Genomic DNA, 17725 nt, shown 5'->3' with positions numbered 1-17725 from the left:
AGTAACAGCTGAAAAACAGAATGGGGTGACAATGTAAGAGAAAAAGTTGAAAAATCTGGATACACTCATTACACGATGGACGACGTAAATAAAATCGTGATTAGGATGCAGAAACTATTTGCGATCTGATAACAGAATGTCTAGTTACATTACAGACCAGAGGTATGACGGTCTAGCTTCACACTACAATAGGTTAGGAAAATAGATAATGTAAAGAGAAAACGTCAACACTGAACAAACATCATGGAAACTATATGAAGGTAATATACGATCTGTGTGTTAAATGGACTCCAAAAAGAATGATAACATTAACGACCATGTCACTGAAATCAAAGACCGATTACTCGCCTCGCCAAATAAATCGATCAGACGTTTGGCTGCTGAAATTAATTTGTCTAAATTAACTGTTCATTGGGCGACCAAACAGTTACAATTACGACCTTATCGCATTCAAACGGTTCATCAACTTCTTGAGCCCGACAAAGAAAATCGGCTACAATATTATCAATGGTTCCGTCGATTTCTGCGTCAGGGAATTAATGTTATGGATTCGTTATTTTTCACTGATGAAGCACGGTTTCAATTGGATGGTTACGTAAACAGCCAAAACAGTAGAATTTGGAGTGCTGAAAATCCCCACGTTTATCACGAAAAACAATTACACCCGCAGAAGTTGGGTGATTGGGATATCGCGGAAGAAAATAATCGGTCCTATTTTTTTCGAGTACACCATTAATGCAGAACGATATCAGGATATTTTATTTCAATTCATTGCACTCTTGGAAGAGGAAGACAGATACTGCTGGGGTTACAATATGACGGTGCGACATCGCACTACGCAGGTTCAACTTCTAATTTCGTTGAGGAATTCTTTGGTAATCGTGTTATCGGTCGAGGCTTGTGGCCATCAAGATCTCCAGATTTGACTGCGGCGGATTTCTTTCTATGGGATTACCTCAAAGAAAAAGCCTACAGCAACAAACCACGAACACTTGAAAGTCAATATTGAAGAAGCTGTATTAAATATCCAGCCACAAACTTTGGAAAAAGTTGCAAGAAACGCTGTAAAAAGAATTAAAGCTTGTATTCAAGGAGATGGCGGCCACTTCCAACATTTACTCTAAATGTAAGGTAATGGATGGTAATAATAAAAATTACATTTAAATTTACACATGCCTTTTTATTATTTCAATACCTACCAATATAAGGTTGGGTTGCGTTTTATATGGGACACCCTGTACAAAATATGTATACAGTGGGTAGAGTAGACAAATACAAATATTGAATCGTAAATGGATTTTGACTTAACAAAAATATTTGTTATGCTTATCGGATAAAAAAAATGTTTATGATTCTCCCTCTTACGTTTGGTCAAAATTAATTGTTGTCCGGATGGTCCTCCGACTTTACGTTTGATAAAATGTAAAATTTTGTGACTGAATACGATGTAGTGTTAACAGCATTCAGAGACGGTGTATATGATTAGTCAAAATTTGTTGTATTCCAATTGCTAATCTTATGATTAGTTAAAAAACAGGATTTATGATTTGGTTGGAATTTAATGCCTAATAATTGGTTAGTTTCATTAACGTTGTGATTGGAGTGAAGTAGAAACTTTTTGATCGGTCAATCATTCGTACTTGTGATTGGTCAGGAAAATGCGGTATTCTGATTAGTTAGTTACTGAGGTAATCTGTAGGGGAGGTGTAATTTAAGTGTAATTGACATCCAAGAGCGAATGTGTATTGTCACTGGTTTATTTTTTATCGGCTTTGCTTTCAGAAGGTAAAAGTTGTGTTTGGGTTTCATTCTTTTTCGTACGTAAAGTTATTGATATGAAGCGGGAAAAGTTACATAAATTTTCACCAAATAGCACTATTATTAAAAAAACTGAGTGTTCTACCTTAATACTCCATATTCTTACGTTAGCTTCTGTCATTATAAAATTTCATCGAAAAATTCATCTTTTTACACAGGCATTTTTAAGATTACCATTTAAAATATATTTGCATTTGAAAAGTAAAGTGGTATTTCTTATCTTGTACGATAATGTAAAAAGCAAACGTCATCGCTGATACAAACCTCATAGAAACAAAATGAAGGGAATATACGACACGGATGTTAAATGGACCTCCAAACAGAATGATAACATTAACGACCGCATACATCAGGCAAGCTAAAGTTCGTACAACAATTGTAAAATAGTACTCTTATGCGAGTTGAAACTTTGTAAAACCCTACAAACTAATTTAAATTTAAAACACTTTCAAATAAAAATGAACAAAAACACTTTACTTTTATTACGTATAAAGCAGAATCTTCATCTACTCAGTGGAGACAGTATGTGTTTATAATACAATTAGTCCCCGATCTAAATTACATTATATCTGAGGTAAACGTTTTTCCAAATTCATTATTTTTGCGGTGGCATTTTCAGTATATGACTATCACATCTTCTAAGAATTAAAATTCTTCTTGACTTTCGACTTTTCATTAATTAAAATCAATGTGTATCGATATACTTCAGGAAATTATAGTTTCAAATTTTACTTTGGTAGACGAATAAGTTTTCGTAATTAGTCACACACATACGCGCGCGCGCACGCACATACACTTACTTAAAAAATGTTAAATTAAATCATTCTGCGGCCCTTCGCATCGTAAGATATGAATATGAGTGTTGGCTGAAATGTAATCCACAATCTCTCATAACTAACTAATGAAAACAAATATAGCAAAAACTACTTTTTACTTGTTAAAATAATTAAAAATTTACTTTTCCATCATATTTGTGCCATAGGAACCAGCTTTCTCATTCCGTCAATGAAAAATGTTGGCGGTTATTTCCGTGATCCACGTCTCCCTGCGACCTCAGTTCATCATCCGTGATAAAATGAATACCTTAACATCTCACTTTAATTGAGGAAAGAAATAAAAATCATAGACCGTCAAATGTATGAAGGTGTTGGAATAGGTTCACATGAGCGATTCAAGTTGCATCGGATATGTGCGGCCGAATCGTGTAGCAAAATTATCGGCTGTACTTCGTGTTAATGACACACATGCGTGAGGTGTCATATACCTTTTGATCAAAAGGTAAAACACTTTTTGGTGAAGGACCAAAAAGAGGAGTAAACCACTCATTTTGGCGTTTAATTCACAAAAGGTAGGTGTACATTCACACCAAAATATAAAAATTTAACAAAAAATTATACATAATAAATAATAGAAAAAGTGAAACGACTACAGATGTTTTAAACTATAAGATGTACGTGTAGGAATGAAAATTATTATTAGCTGAATCCCAAGCTTTATTCAGCGTTAAAAAAAAAGCTTAATATCATTTAATAAAATAAAATAATAATTTTTAAAATAAGCATTACCAAACGACTTACAAAAACTTTTATGCCACAAAAGAATATAAATAAATCAGAATTTGTGAGGAGGATAAAAGAAACGATTAACAAACTTCAATAATGTTTTAGGATAAGATAGCCGCACACAAAATGCCAATAATCTCCTAACATAGACACTGAAGGATTTCTTTTTATGTCCCCCGAAATACACAAGGCGTAAGGATACGACATAAAATTTACGTTTCAAAAAAAACCACCGGACAGATACGATAAATAAAAACGCATCTTAAAATAAAACTTCGTATGAAAGTAATACTTTTCAAGTTTTACAGCTTATTTCTAAATTACATAAATAAAATTTCATTTTAATTAACTGTAAAATAAATTGAATCGCGGGATGATCAATAAAATTTTTATTTAATTAAAACAATAGGAATCAAGTATTTTTAAAGTCCAACCGATTTCACAATACCGGTCCAAACATATTATTTTGATGATATTTTGAAACAAAAACATCTATTAAGACGGTACAATCGACTAAAAACTGAACGATTTATCTACCGCTTTAAATGTGACAACAAATATCATCATCGTCAACAGGGAGCGAAGTCCTTTTCCTTTTGGTTTTTATCTTTTTGATGCGATGCCAATGGAAAAATTCAGAGGAACATATACATCACAAATACCGGAATAGTAACGGTATTTCAACACCAAATTATTTTGACACATCACACCTCACACGATCTAAAATTTATAAAATAATAAACATAATTTCGGAGACTAGCACTTCTGCTAAGAAATTAAAACTAACGGTCGATAACAAAAATGAAGTCGGTTAATCATCCTCGATCAAAGAATTCGGGTAAAATACTGAAGAAAAGTCACAAGCACTAATTAATTATTAATTGTTGAGTTTTTCTGTACGTACCTAGAAATAAAAAGAAAATTATACATCAAGGGCGTCTATCGTAAAAAGGGATAAGCTTCGATATCTAAGAAACGTTAATAGATTAAACAAAGCATCTAATGATTATACAGTAAGCATCGGCTAAATTAACGAAATGACGACGGCAACTTCTTGATCGATATAAATCAATTGAGATCCAGCCAAAGGTAAATTGAATAAAACTATTGCGGTGACATTTATAAATTCAGCGTAACGAAATGTATGGTGGGGGAAAGAAACTAAAATCCCAAGTAACCGCACGGTTACGAATAACTCCGAATGAAGAGAAAAAATTCAGTACATAAACATTTCAAGAAACAGAATTTAAAACGCAGGAATAAAAGATCTCTGCTCTAGCCACATTTAAAAAAAATGCACAGGAAAATACACTTTCTAAATTTCAAGGGTAAATACGACTTTGTCACGCATAGCACATAAACATTTACTTATTATTAAACAAAATCACACAAGTAAACAAACTTAACAAAAGATTAAAAAAGTGTTATGTTGAAATGTGTAATAGAAAATCGATAAAAAAAATTTAGTTAAAATATAAAATAGGAGTTTTAAATCTGATCAAATTAATGTTACTACAATATCAAAATTAAGTGTAAACTAATATACCGTTGTACAAAATAAATATCCAAAAATAATTATCGGATTGTAGTAATTCAGATTGTATAATAATCTGAATCAGATGCAAGTGGATAGGTTTTTTTTTGTTAATAAAAATGTAATTGGGAACAGGTATTGTTTCACATGTGACTGCGGTTGTCGTTAGCTAGTATGGCGAGTGTTCCCCTCGCTTCCGGCAGATGGCGCGGTCACTGGTACACAGCTGACCGTTAAAAAACTGTTTTCTAGCGGTCGCGGGTATGTGACTGATGCGAAAAATAGATAAAAGCAATCTTTGATGCTGGTTATATATCGTGCTAAAATTTGAGCTCAATCGGTGCAGAACATTTTGAGTTTTTGAAGCGTACACAAACGAAGTTAACATTTTTTTATATAAAGATTTGTGGGCTGTGAAAAAAGCCCCTAAATCGTGCGAAAAAACACATCATTTTAAATGCTTACAAAAGCAGAGTAATGCTTACAAATTACAGAATGATCAAACGGCGTTGATTTCAGATGTTAATAAATTGCTAACGTAAGTAGAAGTTGTGCTGCTTCAGTGTACAACGTGATTCTCGAGTATGAATCTACTAATGAATTACGGTCTCCAAAGAAAACAAAACCCCGTAGGTTAATTGAGAAAAAAGTGAGATTTTGATAAAAACCCGATTCGTAAAAAAATTACACGAATTTGAATTATTTAGAAATAGTTTAGCGGTGTATTATGTCCGTTGGAAGAGAATTCGGTTATTGTCTTCGACAACGCTTCTTATCATTAAACGAAAAGAATTCCAGCCGTGTTATAGAAAAACAATGATATCAAAATGTGGCTTAGTTCAAAAGGAACAATTTTTTAAGAGGTTTAAGTTAATGATCAATCATTGCAAAGGGTTTCGCGTATTAAAAATAATTATAGTCCGTATAAAATTGGTTTGACACACAACGCCATATTGGTAAGTCGTGTTTTTATTCGGGTCTTAACGAATATGTTTGCCGGCCTCCGTGGCGCGAGTGGTAACGTCTCGGACTTTAATCCGGTGGTTCCGAGTTGGAATCCCGGTCAGGCATGGCATTTTCATACGCTATAAATCATTCATATCATCATCTGAAGCAATGCATAACGGTGGTTTCGTAGGTTAGAAAAAACAACAAAAAAAACGAATACGTAGTTGTGTGGTTTCAGTGTTACTATTTGTGAATTTTTTTCTTTGCTTTTACATAGCAAACAACGCTAAATGACCAAAAAACGATTGTTTGGTCATATATATATATATAAAAAAATAACCTAACAAAGGATTTTTTGTTCATTATGTAGGGATATTATTTTCTGTGTATTTGGTTATTTCGACTTTTTTTGTTTGCATAGTCTTAAGTCTATCTGGGCTATAAGAAAGTTGGGTGTTTTAATTTATTTACTGTAAGTCATCCTTCTTGGTGGCTTTTGTTTCTGTTTTGGTGTTTTTTTCTTTTTAATAAAATACAGATGTTTTAGCTGTTAAATATAATTCAAAGAAATTTGTTACTTAATCAGTTGTGATTTTGTTTACATTGGCAACGGCCATACGGGCTCTTTGTGATTGGTCGTTGTGTTTGACAGCGGCCATCTTGCATTGATCTGATTGGTTTTCCTTTGTTTACATTTCCATCTGATTTATTAGCCTCTTATTTATTAAAAAAACAGGTACAAATTACAAATTAAAAATGGTAGATAGATTTATTAAAAATAGATGAAAACAATATTTGATGCGGGTTATATATCGTGCTAATTTTTTTTAATCTTTTTTTTATGTATAAATACAGATGTTTTAGCTGTTAATATAATTCAAAGAAATTTGGTCGTAGTGTTTGACAACGGCCATCTTGCATTGATCTGATTGGTTTTCCTTTGTTTACATTTCCAAATTAAAAATAAATAGATAGATTTATTAAAAATAGATGAAAACAATCTTTGATGCGGGTTATATATCGTGCTAAAATTTGAGCTCAATCGGTGCAGAACATTTTGAGTTTTTGAAGCCGTACACAAACGAACTTAACATTTTTATATATATAGATATAAAATTGAAGGGAGAATATTGTAATTAAAAATAATTTCCATATCTTTTTTCTGACAATACATTCTAAAAATCTAAAAATAATAATAAATATAGAAAATTTATGCTACTCCATCGATGCCAAAATTATACGTTACAAAACAGTAAATAATTCTTTATGGTATAGAAACAGTTTACTTTAACAATTTAGAAAAAAATATTAAAAATAGAGAGTCCTCAGAAAAATATATGGATTTGAAACACTTATAAGTCAAAAAGAGAGATTTATCAAAATATCAATACAATAGGAACAGACTGTTGAAGATAAAAATTTCTTGGGACATAATGAGGAAGAATGAATCTAGATTGAATAAATAAATCTCTGATAAAATTTGGAAATACAAAAACCATCAAGGTTACATCAAACAAATGAATACAGAAATGTTAAAATTCAATCCAACTCGGGAAAGTTTCTCAAACACAGATTAGCTTAGAAACTTCTGGTACAATTTCAACATACCTGTGGAACAGAAAAATCCCAGTTGGATTAAATATCCCAGCTGTAAATAAAAAGATCAAATCATAACAGATGAAGAAATTCTGAAAAGAAAGAAAGAAAACTAAAAAATTATATCTGCGTGAGCCTCTGGTGGTACTTGCCTATTCGCACAAAAGAAAAAAGAAAAGTTAAGTCAAGGACTAACATAGGAAAGAAAAAATGGACAAGATGATGAAAAGGAAGAAACAAAGATTACGATAGAAGGAAAGATTATGTTCGAGTGGTACCTTTGAGCTCTGCAACTGCAGCACGACGCTAACAAACGATTAGTTTAAACCACGCTAGTGACACCGACTTTCAAAGAAAAGAATGGTGGATGATAGTAGACACCATTTTTTAAAACCCTTATTACCAAAACTGAAAAGTACTGATTAAGTGTATAAAATAAAAGTACTTTTAAACGGGAATTATAAACAGGAAAAGGGTGTTCGCTCAATAATACTACTGGAATAAAGTGCAATTTTTACAGAATACATAAAACTTAATTGTGGCGATTACAGACTATAAAAAAAGAAAACTCTTTCTATTCGTGCTGTTCCTCCTACATACCAACAGTCGATGCAGTAACAGTAATTCACGTTTGCCCTGAAAACCGCGAAATAAAGCCTGAGAAATTATTTGGACGATCGCCTTATTTAAGAAAAAACGTCGGTGTGGACCACTTAGCCGGGAGACTAAGAGATACTTGATCGAGATACTTTAGTAAATATTTTGCCAAGATTCAGTAGAGGATTTTATCTAAATCTTCGGTTTTATACTATTTTATCTTTTAAACAATACTACAATCCAGAGGGGGGATGACGATTAACAATCAGTCGGGCTCTTCCCCACGGCACACAATCCTGGAGACGGGCGAAAGTTTTCTTTAAGGAAGTCTGAACCTGTTCTCTAGTCTTCAGTATCTGAAGGAGCAGCAATATATTGTAGCATCCATTTTAATAGTCAATGAAAAATCGCTTACCAGTGCTCCTATTCTAGGCAAAACATTTCGATTTCAAAATAGCTCGTTTCGTGGTTCTTTTACGAGTAGAACGTCGTCCTTTTCACATTTACCCCTTTTCTTTATTTTTGATCTCTTCTACCACAGGGTCGAATCCTTCTTTAGATTTTGCAAAGACGCTCAATGGATTCCGTGCAAAAGAAGCGGAGAGGTGTTAGAATTACTGTTGTCATAGTGTTTGTACATTTTGAAAAGGCCATTACTATAACACTGTCCGGGAATTCAGTTTCCTATCTAGAATTATACAAAAATAAAACCGACTTGGAGCCAGGTATTTATCTGATAAAAATGGCCCTCGATCGTCTCCATGTTTATAACAGATCTAGACAACGTTAAATTTGTTTTACATATAGGATATTTGCTAGCCTTCTTTTGATGCTCGGTATTTTTATTTTAATTCATAATTTACTGTCAAATTATCCATTTAACTTTTTTAATTAATTAATTACGTCATACTTTAAATAAGAATGGAAACAGAATACCGCAAAATATATGAAATTAAAACAAACCTATGAAAAAAACAAAGTTTTTATAAATTTTTATTAAGAAATTAAAATAAAAATAACCATGTCGTTCACTCATTCAGTCCATTAAAATCTTATGAAATAGAACAAAAAAGATAATTTGAAACCCCAAAAAACAATATCGTAAAACAGTCAGTAATAGATTTATACCATAACAAATGTGACAATGCTACAACTACGCCTTCTGTCATTATTTAAAAAAAAAACCCAACTATTATTATTATATGATAAATATTTCTAAAAAAAGAATGTAGGGTAATAAAAAAGTCCGAAGAGATTTTATGAACATGGAAAAAATTACTAACTGGAATTTTGCCCACTAAAAGACATATATATGCCGTTATAATTTAAGAGGTAATATCTCTTTTAATTTCAGCGGATATAGGCAGTATAATAAATGAAACTACTCACCTGTTAGTTCAGACTACAAAGTAATGACACTAAAAGAGATAGGAACATCATAGATGAACCTAAAAACAAACAAAAAATGTACACATAAGTTAAATTTAAGGCAACCGCACTTTAATTTTATACACATAAATATTTAAGGCTACATGTATTAGAAAATTAAATATACATTTTATACAGCTTTATTTTAAAACGTTCTATCGCGGATGACGACAGCGTTAATAATCTCATTCATGTAAAAATATTTTTAAAATAAATCAACTTTAAATCATTTTCTTTTTTTTTAACTTTAACCAAACACTTTCGAATTAATGCGAAATTGTCATTTTGAAATATTAATTCCGAGAATTCTTTTATACCACTGTCTTTTTTTAACCCGCATACATTGTTTTACTGTGCTCTCTTTTTCGTTTATCCTCAGGAATGCAAAAATTCTTAAAGATGTATAATAATATTCTTTATGAAATGAGGAATTGTACGTTAACGAGTTACTAACGGACAGTTACGGAGTTATAAACTGCTAAGTTAATACAGTTCGTTAAATAATTATGTCTAACGAATAATAATAAAAAACTGAGTTTTACATCGATAAATTTTGTATTTTACTACGTTATTTTAGTTAATTCCAATTTATGTGAAAACAAACTTTTAGAAATTACGGTAAATTAAGAACAAAATTGCTCCGTTTTTCGCTGTAATGTAATTTGTTGAACGTCAATACTTCGTTCATTAAATGTATGATACCGTGAAAGACCGAAATTAGAGAATATCAGTATTTTCCGGTGAATGTCGACAAATATCAACCAAATACGTCGTGGAAAACCGAAATATTAGCTTATTATATATTTGAAATGAAAATTGAAATATCTGATTACGAAATACTAAGTTAATATTATTAAAAAAATAAATTACTAAATTAAATGAAATATAAGTAAAATATTAAGTAATATTAAAATTTAAATATGAAATGTTTGCTTATTCGGACTATCGTCGTAACATGTCGACAAACACAGTTAAGCTCTGGTGGCGGTCGAATAACTAGACATTAAGAAAATCACCGAATACTAATTTCTAAGGTAAATAAATTACGAAAAACCCTCGTAAAAAAAGAAAGTTTAAATTTAAACCAAACATAACCTACGCTCGCTAATCTCGACTAATTAACGTTAAATATTCAAATTATGTTTGTTATTCTCCAACACCGGAGACGATTATTAATCAAACTCCCCGCATTTATAAAAAAAAAATTAATCAAATTTTCAGCATTTTAAAAATTAAAATGGGCAAATACAACATACAGACGTAAAATACAACGTTCAATTTTTTATAAAAATATTTTTATTCAATTTTCACCGTCAGTGCGTGTTTTATGCCGTGGATTTGATTAATCGCCTCAGATGTTTCTCATAATCCATTTACCTTAGAGGTTGGTATTGGGTGATTTTTTTTTATTTCTGGTTATCGTTTCGACCCCTATCAGAGCTTATCTGTTTGTCGAAGGTCAGAATAGGTAACTATTTCGGTCTTTTGCCGACGTATTTGGTATGTGTTGACATTCACCGAAGAATATCGGCATTTGCCAGATATCGGCAAACATATACATATCGACATATATATACTGTTACCACTTCAAACGTGAATTTTAAGTCATTATTATTGTTATAATTAAATATATTTAGAATAGTCATATGTTCGTCATCTGTAGTTGGATTGTATATGACCAATAATCGTCTACATATCTAATCCACAACAATATATGATACTTATTAAAATATCATTAATTAAGATATATAATTTAAGAAAATTATACATCTCAAAACGTAAGAAAATTCCGTTGGGTATTTTGGACTGTTAAGATACTAGGAATTTCTTCTATTGTTATGCAATTCTGATGGTGTCAAGGTTTATTGGCATAGGTTGGATGTTAATTCTTATTGTAAGTAATGAGTATTATTTCATTTACTTATTCATAGGCAGCACAATGCCTTTATTTTATATTTTTTTATTCATTTAATACAATTAAAATAATGTGATGCTAACTCCCATACAACTTTTTCCTCGGGAGTACCTAATTTCTCTTCAACTTTAAAAAAAACTGTAACAATAAATTGTGCCAGAATTAGTATATTAGAAACTTTAATGTTACAAATTTTTCAGTACAATTAACTATTAAGTTAATATAAGAATTTTTTGTATGAAAATAATAATGTAGCTACGAAATTATGTAAAAAAGAGGAGCGGAGAAACAATATATATATATATATATATATATATATATCTTCTATATACATAAAAATGTAAAGTTCGTTTGTCTACGGCTTCAAAAACTCAAAATGTTCTGCACCGATTGAGCTCAAATTTTAGCACGATATATAATCCGCATCAAAGATTGTTTTCATCTATTTTTAATAAATCTATCGATCTATTTTTAATTTGGAAATGTAAACAAAGGAAAACCAATCAGATCATGCAAGATGGCCGCTGTCAAACACAACGACCAAATTTCTTAGAATTATATTTAACAGCTAAAACATCTGTATTTTATTTTAAAAAAATTTTAGCACGATATATAACCCGCATCAAATATTGTTTTCATCTATTTATAATAAATATACCTATTTTTAATTTGTACAGTTTTTTAATAAATAAGAGGCTAATAAATCAGATGGAAATGTAAACAAAGGAAAACCAATCAGATCAATGCAAGATGGCCGCTGTCAAACACAACGACCAATCACAAAGAGCCCGTATGGCCGTTGCCAATGCAAACAAAATCACAACTGATAAAGTAACAAATTTCTTTGAATTATATTTAACAGCTAAAACATCTGTATTTTTTTTTTTAAAAACAAAAAAACACCAAAACAAAAGGAAAAGCCAGCCCAGATAAACTTTCTTATAGCCCAGATAGACTTAAGACTATGCAAACAAAAAAAGTTCAAATAACCAAATACACAGAAAATAATATCCCTACATAATGACCAAAAAATCCTTTGTTAGGTTATTTTTATATATATATATATATGACCAAACAATCGTTTTTTGGTCATTTAGCGTTCTTTGCTATGTAAAAGCAAAGAAAAAAATTCACAAATAGTAACACTGAAACCACACAACTAAGTATTCGTTTTTTTTGTTTTTTCTAACCTCCGAAACCACCGTTATGCATTGCTTCAGATGATATGAATGATTTATAGCGTATGAAAACGCCATGCCTGACCGGGATTCCATAATACCCATAATCCCGACCGATACACCATTTTAATTTAAGAGATTGCAATTCCCAATTCGATTGGGATTTGCAATCACAATCAATAAAGCTCAAGATCAATCTTTAGAATTGTGTGGTTTAGATTTTGATGCGGATTGCTTCTCACATGGGCAACTGTATGTTGCGTGTTCCCGAGTCGGCAAACCAGATAGCCTTTATATCTACGCAGACAGTGGAAAAACAAAAAATATTGTATATAAAGTATTGCAAAATTAAACTTCTATGAAACGTATGCTTTGTTTGTTTCTCATTTCTCATCCATATATATATATATTATTTAAGAATAGTGTAATTGGAATTGTGTTAACAGACGAGCACATCTACTTCTACCCGGTGGTTCATGGTAAGAAAGGTGATTTTAAACAATTCAATTGACATCTTGACGTGAAGGATTTGCTGAGTTTCCCTAAGCCGATGTGGACTCGTCTATCTGCCAGGTGGCAATTCACTTGATTCCAATAATCTATATTATTAAATTCAATTGCAAAAACTTTTAAGTAACAAGCTACTTAAGTTACATAAAAATTGTGTAAACTAATTAATTAAACCGTTTTTCACCGGTTCTCTCGAAAGGACTTTCATGGATTTTAACTGTCATACCGGCACTGCCGATTTTCCTTCGAACCAGACTTTTCGAGTAATGTTTTAATTTAGTTTCTTTTGTTATTACAGAAGAAATAAGATATTTAAAAAGCCACTAACAATATAATTTCTAGCATATACAATATAATTTCGGGAGCAGTACCCGACTTACCGAAAATATATGTTTAGCATATTCATTCTGGAACTGCATGTTTCTACTTCGCATCCAAAATTTTCATTTCCTAGATATCTGACGTATTCCGCCGAACCTTACACACGATATGGATTTTGGAACGAGATCCCTCTCATCAACGAATTTTCGCAGTCCTCTTTTTTAATGAACACCGCCCCAAATTATTAATACTTCTAAATCCCATGTTTATTCACAGGGTCCAACAAGGCAAGTTTAATGAGGAAAGGATGTAATTTCTGAGCCTACTAACACTTATTTTCGTTTAAACCACGAGTCGAATCCGCATAAATTCATGGACTTAGGAAAACCTGATAAATCCTTCAATGGATCACAATGGATGGAAACAATCAATGGATCGATATTTATTAGACGATACCAATCTTCAATCGAATACTAAAAAACTAAATTTTCTTACTTAACCGTCTGGTTTAGGTTAAGTAGGTAGGCTTGTCTAGTACCGCAAACCGGATTTTTTTTCCGACTGAACTGTGTCGGAAATGAAGCCTTCCTAACGTCTTCATTTAAGCGTAAGCACATAATGTCAATTAAAAAGGGACTGGGAAGAAAGAACAATTTCCATTAGAACGAGCACAATCCATCTATGCGGGGAATTCGATATAGACGCTGTTCTTATCTGCGGGAAATTTGTTTCTTCGCTGCGCATTTGTCTGAAGAGATAACAGGGAAATATAAACCTTTAAAAAAATTTATTTCAAATCGGCATACCGGGTTTAAAAGGTATCAAAAATCGACAGATTAAAACACAAAAATATTAGAACTTATAGTATTAAGGGCGAGGATTATTATCACTAAAATGTGTGATTTACCACTTAGCGGAGGTCGTACATCTGACACAACGTTACCAAAAAGATGGGGTAAATTAATTTGTTGCATCGTACTATCCGTTCCAGTCTTTCTAGTTCAGTTTTGACGCAAGTAAACCAACACCAACAGAAGTTGCTTTCTTTGAAAGTAATGATAGTCGTTATTCAGCCACTTCCTAGAGTAAACAGAGTAAAGATATCGAACATCACCTGAATTTCGAGGATTTTGCACACCTATAATTAACTGTGTATTACAATCGGTAAAAAAACAACGGAAATCACTTCCACTGTTCGGAAAAAGTAAGGTAGAACGAGACGTTCGTTCTTAAAACGGATACACAATTTTCGTGAACAGTAACGTCACGGCACCCGACATACATAAAACTTCAGATAAGATCCAGATAAGATTCAGAATTTATCCTGCTCTGCGTGCCCAAGTTAAGTTAAAAATATTTTTTTCAAAACCACACGTAGAACGGAATAATCAAACCTTATGAAAGTTTATTGAACTTCTGGTTTTAAGGAAGACGGGTGCAAGTATTTCCTAATCTTCCAGTACGAATAAAGAGTTCCCAGTCGACAGCATAAAAGTATTAACACGTAAGTACGTAAAAGGATCAAAACTAAGAATGTATAATTCTTTTTTTTTGCGATAAAAAATATTTAATAATGTTAGTTTTTGATAAGTTAACAAACACTCATTTTTTACATTTGCTAATCTATTACCCTTACACATATCTCCCAATTCAGAAATTAAGAAGAACCAATTGCAGTAACAGTCAAGATGTCAAATTACCCAAATTTTATGATGATAAATTAATCCATTTTTGAGAAATATTAAAATAAAAGCCAAAAACATAAAAAAAAGGAGCGCAAACCTAAGAGTTTTAAAGGACATTTTTAATATACATTTTTAATATTTCATGGAGTATAATAATTTGGATTCATCGGAAAACATCCAGAAATACAAAATTCCGAGGAAGGGAGACAATTTTCTTAATGACAGTGATACTTTCAGTTACACTAACAGATGGGAAACTGAAAGTACAGGAGTAGAATACGAAAAAAACATGCCGCTTAGCAATTTTTCTCGCTTGAAGTAGCAGCAATTTAAGTCAGTTCTGTAGTCTACCGGGAACTGTTTATGATAATACTACTTGTAAGTATACATAAATATACCCGCATATATGTATATGACCTAATCTCTTAAAAAATAAAACTTTGATTATAATTATATGATGTACGTGAATCAGACCCATTTGTTATACAATTTAACGGTACAGTTGCATTGAGTTTTATCAATAATTCTTTCAAGCAATTATCGATATGTCCAAAAAGGTGGTTTTACAAACGAAAACTAAAAATAAAAACTTAAATATCTAGTAATCATTTCAACCCGAATTATCAAATTCTCGACAAAAATTTTTATAACAACTTAATAAAAAAAAGTAAAACTACTTTTATACTACAAAAAACAAAATACAGAATACAGTTCTGGTCGATGAACTCAACTCATAAATAATTTTAAGTATTGCGGTCACCAGAACTTCCTTTTGGTTATTCTATAGTTTAACATGATTATCGATGCCGGCGCGATTCATCAAAAAGTTTTTTTTTGTTCTTGTTAATAAGATATATTATAACAACACCTTCAAAAATTGGTTAACACTACAAGAAAAACATAATAAATAAAATAACAACACTGTCACAGATAAATGAGTTTGATTTATAATACTGTAGTGAAATGGTAAATAAAATAGAGTACAAAAATAATATATTGCGGAAACCATATGTGAAAAATTTATTATGTAGAGCAACCGATACCAGGAATATATTTTTTAAGAGTTAAAAAACAAATATATAATAAGAACTAGTCATATTCTTCTATTTAAAATAATGTAATATGAACATTTAAATATTTAACTCAGATATGAAATTATTAGTACTTATTAACAAATAAACTCAATTTTATAAAACAGTTATTTAGCATCAACAAAAGAGTTTACATTTAAAAATAAACTTAAACCAATTAATCGATTCAGATAATTACAAGTACCAAACCTGATAAGATTAATTGCGCTTCAATAGAAAAGTTTACAAAAAGTGATGTACGGAAACTAATGAAAAGCATAAGAAATAATTAATAATTGTAAATTGAAATGTAGCGTAAATGTACTTAAAAATATACTCCGAAGTAAATGACAAAAAAAAAGAAAAAATTGAATAGAAAAAATTCGTCATATTAGTATGATCTTAATTTAAGCAGTGCAGAAAGAATATATTTCATTACAATTAATTACCATAGGCTTGATTCTCCGTTCTTCACTAATATGATAATACTACAATGAATTGACCCGACCCGGATTACATCAAAGCACACGCTGAAATCGGCCATGTATTTGATGAAATGAAATGGGACGATTTTTTTTTTATTCGATAACATTCTCATATTGTTTCCAAGAATATCTCGGATAAACTTAAATTTAAGACACAATTCCGCATAACACACGCAATCTACAAGGATGTGGTGTATCGTTACTTGGCAGTCGCAACGAACACAAACAAGTGCATCGGTCTGATTCATTAGTTTTCCACGAGTAAGATCAGTATGCCCAATTCATAAACGGCAAATATGCTCTATTCATAACGACCTCCCGACGGTTATTCCAGATTAAAGGGCTCCATGGCAGCACAGTATCCTTGATATATCGTAATTTATTATCTACTGTAGCACTCCAGTTCGAATGGGAAGTGACCTATAGGGAGCGCTCGTCTCGGTTCAGCCCGGTACAGGAACATCAGCTCAAGAATTACCCTAAGCGCTCATATGACTAGGCGGGTGCTCTGCCGAGTTAAAAAGAAGGTAGAAAAAAATTTAATTACATAATTAGGTTCATCGATATTTTTTCCGAAAGATGTATAAACACCGCTTGCTCGTCATTCTCTGTATTTTTTTAATTTGATGTAATTGAATGAGAGAAGTTATTGATAAACCTTTGGGCGGCTGGAATTAGAGGCGTGTGCAATAACTGGTTTAGTCTTATTTGAGTAACCCACCGGGTTGGTCTAGTGGTGAAAGCGTCTTCGCAAATCAGCTGATTTCGAAGTCGAGAATTCTAAGGTACAAGTCCTAGTAAAGCCAGTTACTTTTATACGGATTTGAACACTAGATCGTGGATACCGGTGTTCTTTGTCGGTTGGGTTTCTATTAACCACACATCTCAGAAATGGTCGATCTGAGACTGTACAAGTCTTATTTGAATGTTAAATAACAACAAGCTAGTTAATAGTGTGTCTTAGTGAGATGGATGAGGTAATTTGAGGTTCCCCAAGGATCTGTACTTCGGCCGGTGCCGTTTCTTGTATATATTAATGATTTATGTCGAGGCTTCTTTCGAGGGCACATGACCACCT

General features: G+C 31.7%; 1 protein-coding gene across 4 annotated transcripts in view; it reads right to left on the bottom strand.

Annotated features, from left to right (window-relative positions):
* The window catches only part of LOC142325967 (uncharacterized), a 434412-nt gene that overhangs the window by 306040 nt on the left and 110647 nt on the right, over positions 1-17725 (bottom strand). For 3 of the 4 annotated variants that reach the window (XM_075367953.1, XM_075367951.1, XM_075367955.1), the window contains one exon: positions 9445-9503. The exons of the other annotated variant lie outside the window; for it this stretch is intronic. The gene's annotated coding sequence lies outside the window, so the exon portion shown is untranslated. The remainder of the gene's footprint in view (positions 1-9444; positions 9504-17725) is intronic. 4 annotated transcript variants of the gene reach the window in all.

The sequence above is a fragment of the Lycorma delicatula genome, chromosome 6, assembly GCF_047948215.1.
Source record: "Lycorma delicatula isolate Av1 chromosome 6, ASM4794821v1, whole genome shotgun sequence".
Classification (NCBI taxonomy): Eukaryota; Metazoa; Arthropoda; class Insecta; order Hemiptera; family Fulgoridae; genus Lycorma; species Lycorma delicatula.
The sequence above is the reverse complement of the archived record's forward strand: the minus strand, read 5'-3'. Positions and strand labels throughout refer to the sequence as shown.